General features: G+C 40.0%; 1 protein-coding gene across 3 annotated transcripts in view; it reads right to left on the bottom strand.

Moving 5' to 3' along the window:
- Positions 1-13,041, bottom strand: part of GON4L (gon-4 like) — a 298,840-nt gene that overhangs the window by 149,261 nt on the left and 136,538 nt on the right. The window lies entirely within an intron of this gene.

Below are 13,041 nucleotides of genomic sequence, written 5' to 3'. Positions count from 1 at the left end.
TGAATGCTGCACAGCATGGGTGCTTCATTGCTGTTGATCCTGTGCCACAGGAACTGGATTAAGACTCCAGTCACTGGCAAGAATTAACTAGGACAGTAATCACATTGGCTGGACAGCAGTCTGCATCTTTAGAGTATCCAGTTATTTGTTCTTTACATTGAACTTGTGAGCAAGGTGCTACAAGGGAGTGTTCCCATTTTATAGTTGAAAAAACAAAAAACTGAGGCTTAGAGATGGTGATTTTGACTGTAGTCCTGCAGCTAATAAATATGGGATGTGTCCCAGTCCATAACACAAAGAAACCCTACTCAAGTCACTTAACCCTCATTGCCTTGCCCAAAAACCAAAAAAACTGAACTCAAGAAACCCTACTCTTAGAAGAGTTTCATTTTAAATGTGGATATACATACATACATACGTGTGGTAAGGGAAAAGAAATACTTAATTCCTTCCTCTCTACACTGCCTATCAATTCCATTTGATAATTTTTTTTTCCTTTTTTCTTTTTTTTTCGGGGCAATGATAGTTAAGTGGCTTGCCCAGGGTCACACAGCCAGTAAGCGTCAGGTGTCTGAGGCTGGATTTGAACTCAGGTCCTCCTGAATCCAAGGCCTGTGCTTTATCCACTGTGCCACCTAGCTGCCCAGATAAATTCTTATTAAGCATTTACTAGACCCTAAGCACTGTGATTAGCACTGGGGATACTTTGTTATTGTTTGCCCTTACAAAAAAAGAAAGACTTTTTGCCCTGGAGGAGTTATAATCCCTTGGGTGAAAGAGGGTAGGGGTGATTTTCTGGAAAGTCCAGATCCCAAATCATCTTCAAAAAGGATGGTGCTTTACCCCTAAGCCCTCAGAGAGTCCAGAGGAAGCTTTGTGGGGATTAAAATTGTCCAACCCACAGTAAGAGACTGAGGCAGAGCTCTGAGCCAATATCACTTTACTAAAGTCCAATGAAGTGGACCTCAGATCTTTCTTTCCTTCCATCTTTCTTTCTGCAATTGGGGTTAAGTGACTTGCCCAGGGTCACACAGCTAGTAAGTGTTAAGTGTCTGAGGCCAGATTTCAACCCAGTCCTTCTGATTCCAGGGCCAGTACTCTTATCTACTGCACCACCTAGCTGCCCTCAGATCTTTCTTACCATCTGAGATGCCCCCTTCTTCCAAGTCTTTATAAGGTTTGGTACTAGATCTGTTACCTGGATGTTCAAAAGCATCTATACAAAGAACAGAATTCCATTAGTTGATGTCATGTGTAAGCTAAAATAAGCAAAAATATTGTGTCTGCTGGTTAGACGGTCACTTGCCCATGTTGGACAAGAGAGAATAGTCCTAAGGTATAAAAATAAGTTGGAGGACTTTCTAAAGCATCAAGGTATCCCACCCATGCTGGGTTTGGACATGGACGTTGAGATACTTGTCAGCATTCTTGTGGTTGCACAAGCGAGCCTCATAACTTGGTAAGCAAATAGTGAATTTAAAAAGTTTTTTAAAAAGTTTGATTTCATTAAAGTTTGAGACCCACTATAAGAACATATTTATCTAATCCCTATGTGATTTATGTAAAATATCAAATTGGTTAATACTGATTGGAATCATGTAGGGGTCCAAATGAATTATTTCTCACATCTCCCAATCTTTTTTTGGATCATTATAGTCTAAATGCATAGGGGCTGTCCCCTTTGGTGCAAAGGGAATATTAGGGAAGAGGGAAATGGATACAATTTATACTGGTTGTGTTCCATTTGATTAAACATTAACTAATAATACACTAAACAAACGATAAATGTTTGAGGTAATTTACCAAACCAAGAACCATGAGAGACAAGTGCCTCCTAGCAAAACATACCCTACAAGATATGAAAACTGAACAAAATAGGACATTTGTTCAAGCACATCAGTGCAAGCATAGCCATACACAATAGGTTCTAGGAAGTCTTTGAATTTTTTTTTTTATTCAAGCAATTTTGACAAACAGCCACTCCATGATGGTGATGAAAGGCAACATTCCTGCAGACAACAAACCAACCTAGACAGCAGTAGCATAGAAAATGGAGGAAAATAAGGAATAGGTTGAGGTCCACAAACAAAGGCATTACCAGTCCTTGCTATCAGTGGTGGAGTAAATACTGAAGTAGGAGATTGAAAAGGAGTATTCAGAGTTCTAATCACTGCAGATTCAGGAACAGGTAGATTAGGAACCAGTTGAGAGGATAATGGAAGTGACAATGTCTCAGATGACATGCTTACTAGAACAGAAGGTGGAATGTGAGAAGGTGTTGACGGTGAAGACTAGATTCATTACCTCATGAAAATTTCATGACACTGCAAAAGTTACAACTTTGCAAGCTCTAAGGTAACATTTTTTCAGGTGACATGCAGCACAGCTGAGACAAGTAGCAAGAGATATAGGACAGTTATCACTGAAGCAGAATGCAGGGATATGTGGCTTCCTAGAATCAGTCTTTAAAAAGCTTCCAGAGCTATCACAACACAGAGCCCCCAAGCAATAGCCCATAGCAAACCCACCTGAAATTACACAAAGAAAAATCTACTGTTGTGCAACAACTCACCTTTTCCAATCTCTGAAATATCCTCTAATGCAATTCTGTAGTCCTCTGGAGATCTCTCAGGAATACTGGAATAAGTGGGGCTTTAGAGCATTCTCTAGTGGATTTGCTTCACCAGTTCAGATCACTTGTAGAGATTCCCTTCTCTGTCAAAATCTCTGACAAAATAAATCTTAATACAGTTCTAGTCAGCTATTACAATAACAAGGTCAAGTAGTGAGAGCTAGCTCAAACCCTAATAGCACTAATATGATCATCACTAGACCACAGAGTTCACATTTTTAGGTTGTCAAATTCAAATGATAACTTAAATTTTTTATATTTGGCATATGTGATTGTCTAATCTTATTACAATTATTAAAACCAACTGAAAATTTTTCACTTTAGCCTTTTTTTTCTAGCTATTTTCTTTGAGCTACTCATCCCTTCCCTATGTGACCAGTAAAACTAAATGTGTGTTGTTACCCTACCTGTCCCTTTGTGGGGAAAGCTAACTAGGACAACAGTTTAACAGTTTAGGTATTAAACATTTATTAAAATATATTAGAGGTTAACAAAGAACAAGGATAGGAAAACCCTAACTACCTCAACCACTCCTGGTTCCGATGCCAACCCCCAAAACTGCCTCACACACTGCTTCAAGCTGATTGATTATGGGTGGGCACATGCTCACACAGCAGGGGGCCTCTGTAATATTAATATTCTCACCTAGGAAGATGAGATTTGGGGGAACTATTAACAGAGCCTGATACACAACTGAATTTCATTTAAAAATTGCCAAAAGAATTGCAATTGTCAGAAAAAACTCTGGGATGGGATTTATAAACACATAGGTTAATTTCAAAACGATATGTTATAAATATATAATAAAACATGTTTGCTTTTCAAGACATGTTCAATATCCAGGTGGTAATAATAAACCCAAATAAAATTGGCTTTTTCCATTTTGGTAACACTAGATATTTTATCATTCTTCTTGGGTTTGGTTTTTTTTTTTTATGCTTGCAAGGACATAGCATTAGTTCTGTTTGATTTCAGGTAGGAGTCATGGGTAGCCAATTGTAAGACAGGATGTCATAGCCAGGTTCAGAATTAACAAGGTGGGAATACTTCTTATTTACTAAGATGGGGATAGGTCAAGAGAATCCTATCTTCACCTTTACAAGGTCGTTCTCTTGACTTTCCCAGAGACATCCACTTGTGGCAGTCCTCAGACTGCAGGGGCACATGCAGCCTTAAGTGGGATCAGACATATCTTACACCGGGACTCAAGACTTAGAATTGCAGCAAATTAAAGTCCCAAGAAACTCTTCCTCAGATAGCAAAGTTTCACTAATTATAGCTTAGGGCTAGATTATTTTTATTTTTCTCATATATTAACCTCAAATACTTAGAAAGTTGAGGTATTAAGTATCTAAAACTGAGTCAATCCATCTTTCTCAAATCTCTTGTGGCATTTACTGTCCATAACCACTCATTTTGTCACTTAGTAAATTGCTACTTTGCATTATTTTTTACCTCCTTACCGTGAATTTGTCTTGTCTCTTAATGGTAAGTTACCTGAGTGTTAGGCATTCAGATATTAAATTGATAGCCCATAAAAATAAGGTTGCCTTGTTTGAAGAGCTACCTAGTGAAGGCAAAAAACAGAACCTTGAAGGTAGATGAACATGACATTTACCCCCAAAACTAAAGCATCCACAAATCTCACCAAAAGTAAACCACCTCATTTTGATGAACAAAGAACTAAAAAGAAAGAAACTTAACGGTGAAAAAAAACCAAGTGACTGGAGGAGGCCCAGCATCCAGGGAGAAAAAGAATAGGTTTCTGCTGGGTAGTGGGGGGAAAAATGTTGCCCAGCCTAAGGGTGAATACCTGGCATCCATCCAAGATGCACAATTTTGTATGCAGTGATCCAGCAATCTCTCTTCATAATATATAACTAAAAGTCAAAAATATCCAAATATACCAAAATTATTCAGAAGAGTACTTTTTGTGGTAACAAGGAATTGGAAACAAAGGAGCCTATCAGTTGGAGAATGACTGAACAAAGTGCTATATGAATGTGATGAAAATACTGTGGGGTCAGAAATGACAAGTATGAGAATTCAGAAACATGAGGATGTTTTATATAAACTGATGCAGTGAGATAAGCATAACTAGGACAACATGTACAATGAATACAATAGAGTAAATTAAAAACTCTTAAAATAAGCCATAATCTTAAGTACAATAGCCAATCATAGACCTAGAGAAGAGAAAATAAAATATATTTACCTAGAGGAATGGGGATAATTTGGCAAATTGATAAAAATTGAATATGAATTCCTATAGTAAAATTCATTACTATGATTTATAAAATGTCTATGTTTAGACATGGCACTAATGCTATACTATACAGATTATTAGCTATATATGGCACCCTGCCTTCAGGTAGCTTGTACTCTTCTTTAAGATCATACAGATTCAGATGAATATCCAAGTCATAGAAACAGAATAAATGTGTTAAACTTTCACAAATAAACAGTAAAGTTTTTTCTGCTGGCCCTTCGTTATTTGCACCATTGGAAGAAATGAAGTATGGACAATTCCTAAATCATTTGTATTTACCCTTAGATTCTGCTTATGCACTTTGTTTTAATTTGGCTTTATCCCAACAGGGAATTCACTTAAAACAAAATGAGAACTCTGTAGCAGCCTGACTTAGAGGGAATTGGCAAATGTTATCCAATTTTCCCATTGTCTCCTTTTCATCTTGCATTCTGCATCCTACTCTGAAGAGAAAATAAGGGTGTTGTGTTTAGATTGATGAAAAGCCACAGACAAATAAAGAGTTAGCCTCAAGTTTTCCCCAAAGGAGCGGAAGTGGTTAAGGTTTTTATGGTTTTTTCTTATTTCTAAGGACTTCCTAACCAGAAGATATCTCAGATTCAAAATAGTTAGTCATAGTTGATGCAGTTAACGTTTTGAAATCAGGTTCATTGGATGGTATCTGTTCAGTTAAATATACACATATTAAGGGCCCATTGTATGCTAGGCATGGAAGATACAAACTAAAATCTGCCTGCTCATTGTTTCTTACAGCACAATAATATTCCATTACATTCATATACCACAACTTGTTCAGCCATTCCCCAATTGATGGGCAACCCCTCAATTTCCAATTCCTTGCCACCACAAAAAGAGCAGCTATAAATATTTGTGTACACATGGGTCCTTTTTCATGATCTCCCTGGGAAAAAAACCTAATAGTGGTATTGCTGGGTCAAAGAGTATGCACAGCTTTATAGCCTTTCGGGCATAGATCCAAATTGCTCTCCAGTATCCTTCATTTTTTAAGAAGACCAATGACATCGTGGGGTGATATCTTCACTTTTCCAGTGAATTGTATTTAAATGAGGCAGAGTTGCACAAAATTGTCAACTTCATTCTCTCAGTAATAAGATGACAGGATAGCCCAGAATACATTGGATAACCTTATTTTCTTTGATGTTTGACCAAGCTCTAAGAGCTCCACAAACTATTCTCATCTGCCCATTCTGCCAGGAAAGTCTCCACATGCTTGGTCTCACCAATCTCACCAACAGGCTTGAGGTTTGTCAGTTACTTTCAACCTGGTTAAGGCCTTCTAAGAAAGTTTGGGTTTTTTTTGTTTTTTGGGTTTTTTAGGCGGGCAATGGGGGTTAAGTGACTTGCCCAAGGTCACACAGCTAGTAAGTGTCACGTGTCTGAGGCCAGATTTGAACTCAGGTCCTCCTGAATCCAGGGCCGGTGCTCTATCCACTGCGCCACCTAGCTTCCCCCTAACAAAGTTTTACTGGGGTGTGACCATCACACAGGCTACAGCTTCTTGGAACCATGGGTGAGAGATGTAGGAGGCAAAAAAAAGGTTAACAAAAACCTAAGACCCAAGCTCTAATTCAGATATGAGCTCTAAGAGGGGTTCAGATCCCAGTTAATGGATAACTCACAAGTCACGATGCTAGATTCTCTTACCCATAGTAATCCAACAGGAACAGATGGAGCTAGGCCATGAAGACCTTAAATAAAATGACAGGCTATAGAAATTCTAATGAAAAATGAAGATGGGAACCAGAAAGAGACATGCACAGAAAATGCCAAATTTGTCCCCAGATTCACCTTATGATGTATAAACCCCCAAAACACACCTTCACTGAAAAAGGTACCTGCCTCAGGTGTTGGCTTAGGACCCCAGGAACTCCAAATTAGGATGAGCCCTCCCCTTTACCTCCTAAAGGTAGAGAATATTATAATGAGAAGGACTGGCCCTCCCCTCTACCTCCCTAAAGTGGAGTTTATTATAATGAGATTAATAATCAGTTTATCCATACTATAAATATAACTTTTTTCTTTCACTATTTGAGAGATACCATTCCACCATTCTGGTTCTCTCCCTGTGGTCACCCACAGTATTGCAATAAAACTTGGGAAGCTGAGTCACTGAGTCTTGTAATTCTTTTGGGACGACTCAAGATCAATTTGACCCCAAATTCCAGCCCAAAAGAGTTGGGTGAAGGTTGATACCAAAGGTGGATGAGTAGACCTGAAAAAGGCTCAGGAAGCCCTCATACCAGAGGTGCTAGTCCTCCCTGAACACCCCAAACACTCCAACTGGTAGGATTTACAGTGGGAAGTATTGCATTGAAAGTAATTACTATAGACACCAGTTTGGGGTGAGCATATTTAATTTATCAATCTTATACCAGTAAAGGATTGACCACTTGTCTCCCAAATTTCTCATGGTCCCAGGCTGCAAGATAGTGAAGGCAGGGAGAAAGCATCAACATGCCAGTTAGCATGAGCAGGAGAAAAGCCCCCAAGAGACTCATGTGGTCTCCCAGAGAGAATGCATGTGGCTTTAAGGAGATCTGATAGGAGGCAGGATACATTATTCAAGACCTGGGGGATTCTCCCCCAATCTCCACCGTTCCTTCCTTTTTCCTGCTGAGTTAACAGTTAACCAGTAGAGCATGTTTCTCTCAGATAAGAACAAACTACGCAGGGCAGCTAGGTGGCACAGCGGATAGAGCACCGGCCCTGGAGTCAGGAGTACCTGAGTTCAAATCCAGCCTCAGACACTTAACACTTACTAGCTGTGTGACCCTGGGCAAGTCACTTAACCCCAATTGCCTCACTAAAAAAAAAAAACCAAACTACATAATCCAAGCCCTAAAAGTTTATTCCCACTTCCCAAAATTTTCCTTCCTCTTCCCTGCTGAGTCAACAAGGGTTTTCTAAAGTTAGAGAACAAAGGATTGTAAAGTCTCAAGGTCTAGTGCTCCCATGGTGGGAGCTGCAGTGGTGCCACATCTGGGGGGGGGGGCACGTCTACATGTTTAGAAGTGTTGTGAAGAATGTGAACCCAGATGGGGGAGGGACCTTATGTTAGATCTAGGATAAAAGGGAGAATTTCACTGGAATAAATTGCAGCATTCGTTTCAGGGTGTCTGCCTGTTCTTGCAAGACTGAGAATAAATGGCCTTCCTTCTTTGCACCAGACTGGGGGTCCTGCTTCAGTTTATCTGTTTCTTACAAGACCCAAGAGAGACCATGTGGTTCCAGAAAGCCGAGAGAGAGAGAGAGAGAGAGAGAGAGAGAGAGAGAGAGAGAGAGAGAGAGAGAGAGCTCACAAGTGCACATGAGAGTGAGACAGAAACCATGTGTTTTCAGAGAGCCCAGGGAGAGCCAGAAGAGGCCTCAGAAACCCTCCTGTGACTTTTTCCAAGGGTTTTATCCTCTTTTGATGGAGGTGGGTCATTATACACAATCAAAGTTAAGTGGCTCATTATACATCAAAAAAACCCTAAATGGTTAGTATCATTCAACTCTATTGGTTGACATGACTTGAATGTGGCCTACATTAAAATGAACTGTAGGGGCAGCAAGGTGGCGCAGTGGATAGAGCACCGGCCCTGGAGTCAGGAGTACCTGAGTTCAAATCCAGCCTCAGACACTTAACTTACTAGCTGTGTGACCCTGGGCAAGTCACTTAACCCCAACTGCCTCACAAAAAAAAAAAATGAATTGTAGGTGACTAATGCAAAAATATGTTTTATGTGATTGTACTTATATAACCTATATCAGATTGATGTGGGCAGGAAATTTGGGTCAAATTAATCGTGAGTAGTCCCAAAAGAATTACAAGACTCAGTGACTCAGTTTCCTAAGTTTTATTGCAATACTGTGGGTGACCACAGGGAGAGAACCAGAATATTGGAAAGGTATCTCTCAAATAAGGAAAGGAAAGACAGTTATATTTATAGTATGGATAAATTGATTATTAATCTCATTATAATAATCTCCACTTTAAGGAGGTACAGGGGAGAGTTTATCCTAATTTGGAATTCCTGCGGTCCTGAACCAACCCCTGAGGCGGGTACCTTTTTCAGTGGAGGTGTGTTGTGGGGGTTTACATGTCATAAGGTGAATCTGGGGACAAATTTGGCCTTTTCTGCACATGTCTCTTTCTGTTTCCCATGACCAGTTTAAAAATATCTTCATTTATCATTTATTCCTAGTTTGAGCCTGTCCAATGTATCATTGTTATAGTCTTAGGTCTTCATGGCCCAGCTCCCTCTGTTCCCATTATCACTGAGGCAGGTACCTTTTTCAGTGGAGGTGTGTTGTGGGGGTTTACATGTCATAAAGTGAATCTGGGGACAAATTTGGCCTTTTCTGTGCATGTCTCTTTCTGATTCCCATGGCTAGTTTCAAAATATAATCATTTTTCATTAGAATTTCTATAGGTTGTCTTTTTCCTTTATTGTTATTTTGACCTGACCTGTTCTGGATGTTGATCACTATGGGTACTAGAACCTAACATAAGTTACCCATTAACTGGGATCTGACTCCCTTTTAGAGCTAATATCTGTACTAGAGCTTGGGTCTTAGGTTTTTCTATTAACCCCTTTTTGCCTCCTACATCAAGATTACTTGCTGTCTTGGGGAGGAGAGGAGGGAGGGAGAAAAATTTGAAACTAGAAATCTTATAAAAACAAATGTTGAAAACTATCTCTACATGTAACTGGAAAATAATAAAATACTTTTACAATTTAAAAAATAATAATACAATTTTAGAGGAAAAAAAAGAAACACCAAAGGAAAGATGTTGCAGTAAGGTAACCAAATCCATTTGATGAAAGAGTCAAGAAATTTGGAAGTTTCAGCCCTCCATGATAATAGCTGTGAATTGCTCAAACAGCAATGGTCTGAGGTGAGTGAGAAATATCTATTTAGTAGTTTGACAAAGGGTCTTGACCTTATGGAGCAAAATAGCAGAAGTGATTGTAATACATTATTTAAGTGTTTTATATTTCTGATAATCATTCATATTGTTATGGGCCCAGAGCACCCCAGAAGTTCTCTGGGGCACATCAAAGAACCTTCTCCTTGAGAAACTAAACCAAAGGACAGACACACCTAAAGAGATAAGTGGAGGGGCAGCTAGGTGGCGAAGTGGATAGAGCACCAGCCTTGGAGTCAGGAGTACCTGAGTTCAAATCTGACCTCAGACACTTAACACTTAACTAACTGTGAGACCCTGGGCAAGTCAATTAACCCCAATTGCCTCACTAAAAAAAAAAAAAAAGAGATAAGTGGAACCAGATCAGACTGAGCTAGGTTCTGGACCTCCACCCTTCATTCTAGTCTCCCTCAACCCTGGGGAGATAAATTTGGGTGTGGCTGCTTCCTTTGTGTTCTGAGGAGAGAGATGGCTTGAGAGATCTGCAGCCACCCCTCACCCAATTCCCCCAGCCACCACCACAGTCAGATGGTCACCCCCATCAGTCCTCTATAAAAGTACTTGCCTGTCTCCTGCTGGAGGAGATTGGTATCTCAGAACCACATTCTCTGTGCCATGCCTTTCTCCGCATGAGAAGTCTAAGGACTTCTTTTATGGTTTCCCTTCCCTTCCCTTTCCTTTCCTCAGCCCCAAAATAAACCACCATCTTATTCTAATTGCTTTTGTGTGCAAGAATGTGTAATTCTTTAAAGAGGAATTCCTAAGGACCCCAAAATCCTACCACTATCCCTTCCCAAACCGCTTACCCCATTTTCCCCATGACAATATGCACTTTTGAGTCTTTTCTATATTTTCTGGGATGAAGAAATAAAAAGTCATTCTATATGAAAAAAAAAAAAGAATTGTAGGGATGACATCAGGAAAAAGAATGCAAAAACCCCCTTACTCTAGTTGCTCAAATGGTCCATTATCTAGGTATGGTTTAATCCCATCAATTCTTCAATCTGGCTGAGAATCCATCTCCATTCCTTTTGTTCCCTTGGGTTTGTCCCATTTGAGATTTGATGAAGTTTCTCAAGGAGAACTCAGAATTTCTGGAGTGGGGGAGAGAAAGGACTGATCCCCGAGTCCCCAATAAATTGATTATTATTTTCTCACAGAAGGCACCTTAAACGTCATCTAGTTCAACCTCATTTTATGTGTAGATGAGGCCCAGAAGTTTTAAGTGACTTGCCCAAGGCCACACAAGGTGTAAATAATTAGTTCATCAATTTTAACCTCCCCTCCACTATTCTACCTCTAAAAATTATGCTTTTATCTTTCTTCAAGATGATGTGGCATGGATTTTGGGGTCAAATTGATCATGAGTCATCCCAAAAGAATTACAAGACTCAATGACTCAGTTTTCCAAATTTTATTACAATACTGTTGGTGACCACAGGGAGAGAACCAGAATAGTGGAAAGGTATCTTGAGAATTAGGAAAGGAAAGACAGTTATATTTATAGTATAGATAAATTGATTTATCAGTCTCATTATAATAATCTCCACCTTGGAGAGGTACAAGGGAGGGCCTGTCCTTCTCATTATAATAATCTCCACTTTTGGGGAGGTACAGGGGAGGGCTTATCCTAATTTGGAGTTCCTGGGGTCCTAAGCCAACCCCTGAAGCGGGTACCTTTTTCAGTGGAGGTGTGTTTTGGGGGTTTACATGGCATAAGGTGAATCTGGGGACAGATTTGGCCTTTTCTGAGCATGTGTCTTTCTGATTCCCATGATTAGTTTCAAAACATCTTCATTTATCATTTATTTCTAGTCTAAATTTCTATAGCCTGTCATTTTATTTAAGGTCTTCATGGCCTAGCTCCCTCTGTTCCCGTTACAGGTACTGATTTCTGTGGGTACAAGAACCTAGTATCCTGACTTATAAGTTATCCATTAACTGGGGTCTGAATCCCCCTTGAGAGCTAATATCTGAATTAGAGCTTAGATCTTGGGTTTTTCTGTTAATCCCTTTTTTCCTCCTACATCAAAGTTAGTAATCATGTAGTCACAGAGATTTATAAAAATGTCAATAAAAGTTAGATTAAGTGACTTGCCCAGGGTCACACAGCTGGTAAGTGTTAATTGTCTGAGGTCGGATTTGAACTCAGGTCCTCCTGAGTGCATAGAACACCCCGAGCTGCCCCCTCAATTGGCTTTTACAAAGGAATATCTCCTTCAAGGATATAGCAAGAATAAGCATACACATTTCCCCTCAGGGCATATTCTCCCATATACTAACTTGATCTCTGTGAGGAAGGGAGGTTCAAAACCTAGCTCAGTTTCTACATAGTATTTTTTTTTTAGGGCAATGAGGGTTAAGTGACTTGCCCAGGGTCACACAGCTAATGTCAAGTGTCTGAGGCTGGATTTGAACTCAGGTCCTCCTGAATCCAAGGCCAGTGCTTTATCCACTGCACCACCTGGCTGCCCCCAGTTTCTATATAGTATTGATTGTGACAGGGTTAGGACTATTAAAGTTTAACCTGGCCAGCTGACAAGGGTCTTCTCCTTGAGACACACCTTGAAACAAGAGAGATAAGTCCATTAAGGCTTATCCTGAGTGGTGTGAGGGGGACAGAGATGGCTCGAGAGATGAGAGCCACTAGTGGGGGATGATCCTCCCTTGGCTGATCACCCCCAATAAGGGAATTTTCCACAGTCAGATGATCACCCCATCCGGTCCCTCTACCATTGGTTCTCTATAAACGTATTTGCCTTTCTCCTGCTGGAGGAGAAAGGTATCTCAGAGAACCAAGACTCTGTGCCATGCCTTCTCCCCATGAGAAGTCCAAGGATTTCTGTCTTGGTTTTCTTTCTCTAGTGCCCAAATAAAATATTAGTTGATTCTAATTGGATTTGTGTGTGAGAGGGAATACTTCTTTAAAGAGGAATTCCTAAGGAGCCCAATACCCCCACCAATTTCCCCTGTAACAATTCTACTAAGTTTATGTCCAGATGCAGCATGACTGCTGGGTGAGTCCTTCCTTTGGGCCAGGATCCTTCAATCGACTTCTCAGGGCACTGTTGCTCTGGCTGCAAAACCTGGCCTAGATTCTGAATCCCAGATTCCTGGGAATTGTTTTCTCAACTAAAACTCTGCTTCCTCTTCCTAGAATGGAAAAGAATGGATACTGGCACCCATTTCTTTCTTTCTTGTTTTTTT

The sequence above is a fragment of the Dromiciops gliroides genome, chromosome 4 (genome assembly GCF_019393635.1).
Source record: "Dromiciops gliroides isolate mDroGli1 chromosome 4, mDroGli1.pri, whole genome shotgun sequence".
NCBI classification, from domain to species: Eukaryota; Metazoa; Chordata; class Mammalia; order Microbiotheria; family Microbiotheriidae; genus Dromiciops; species Dromiciops gliroides.
This window is presented reverse-complemented; position numbering and strand designations above follow the sequence as displayed.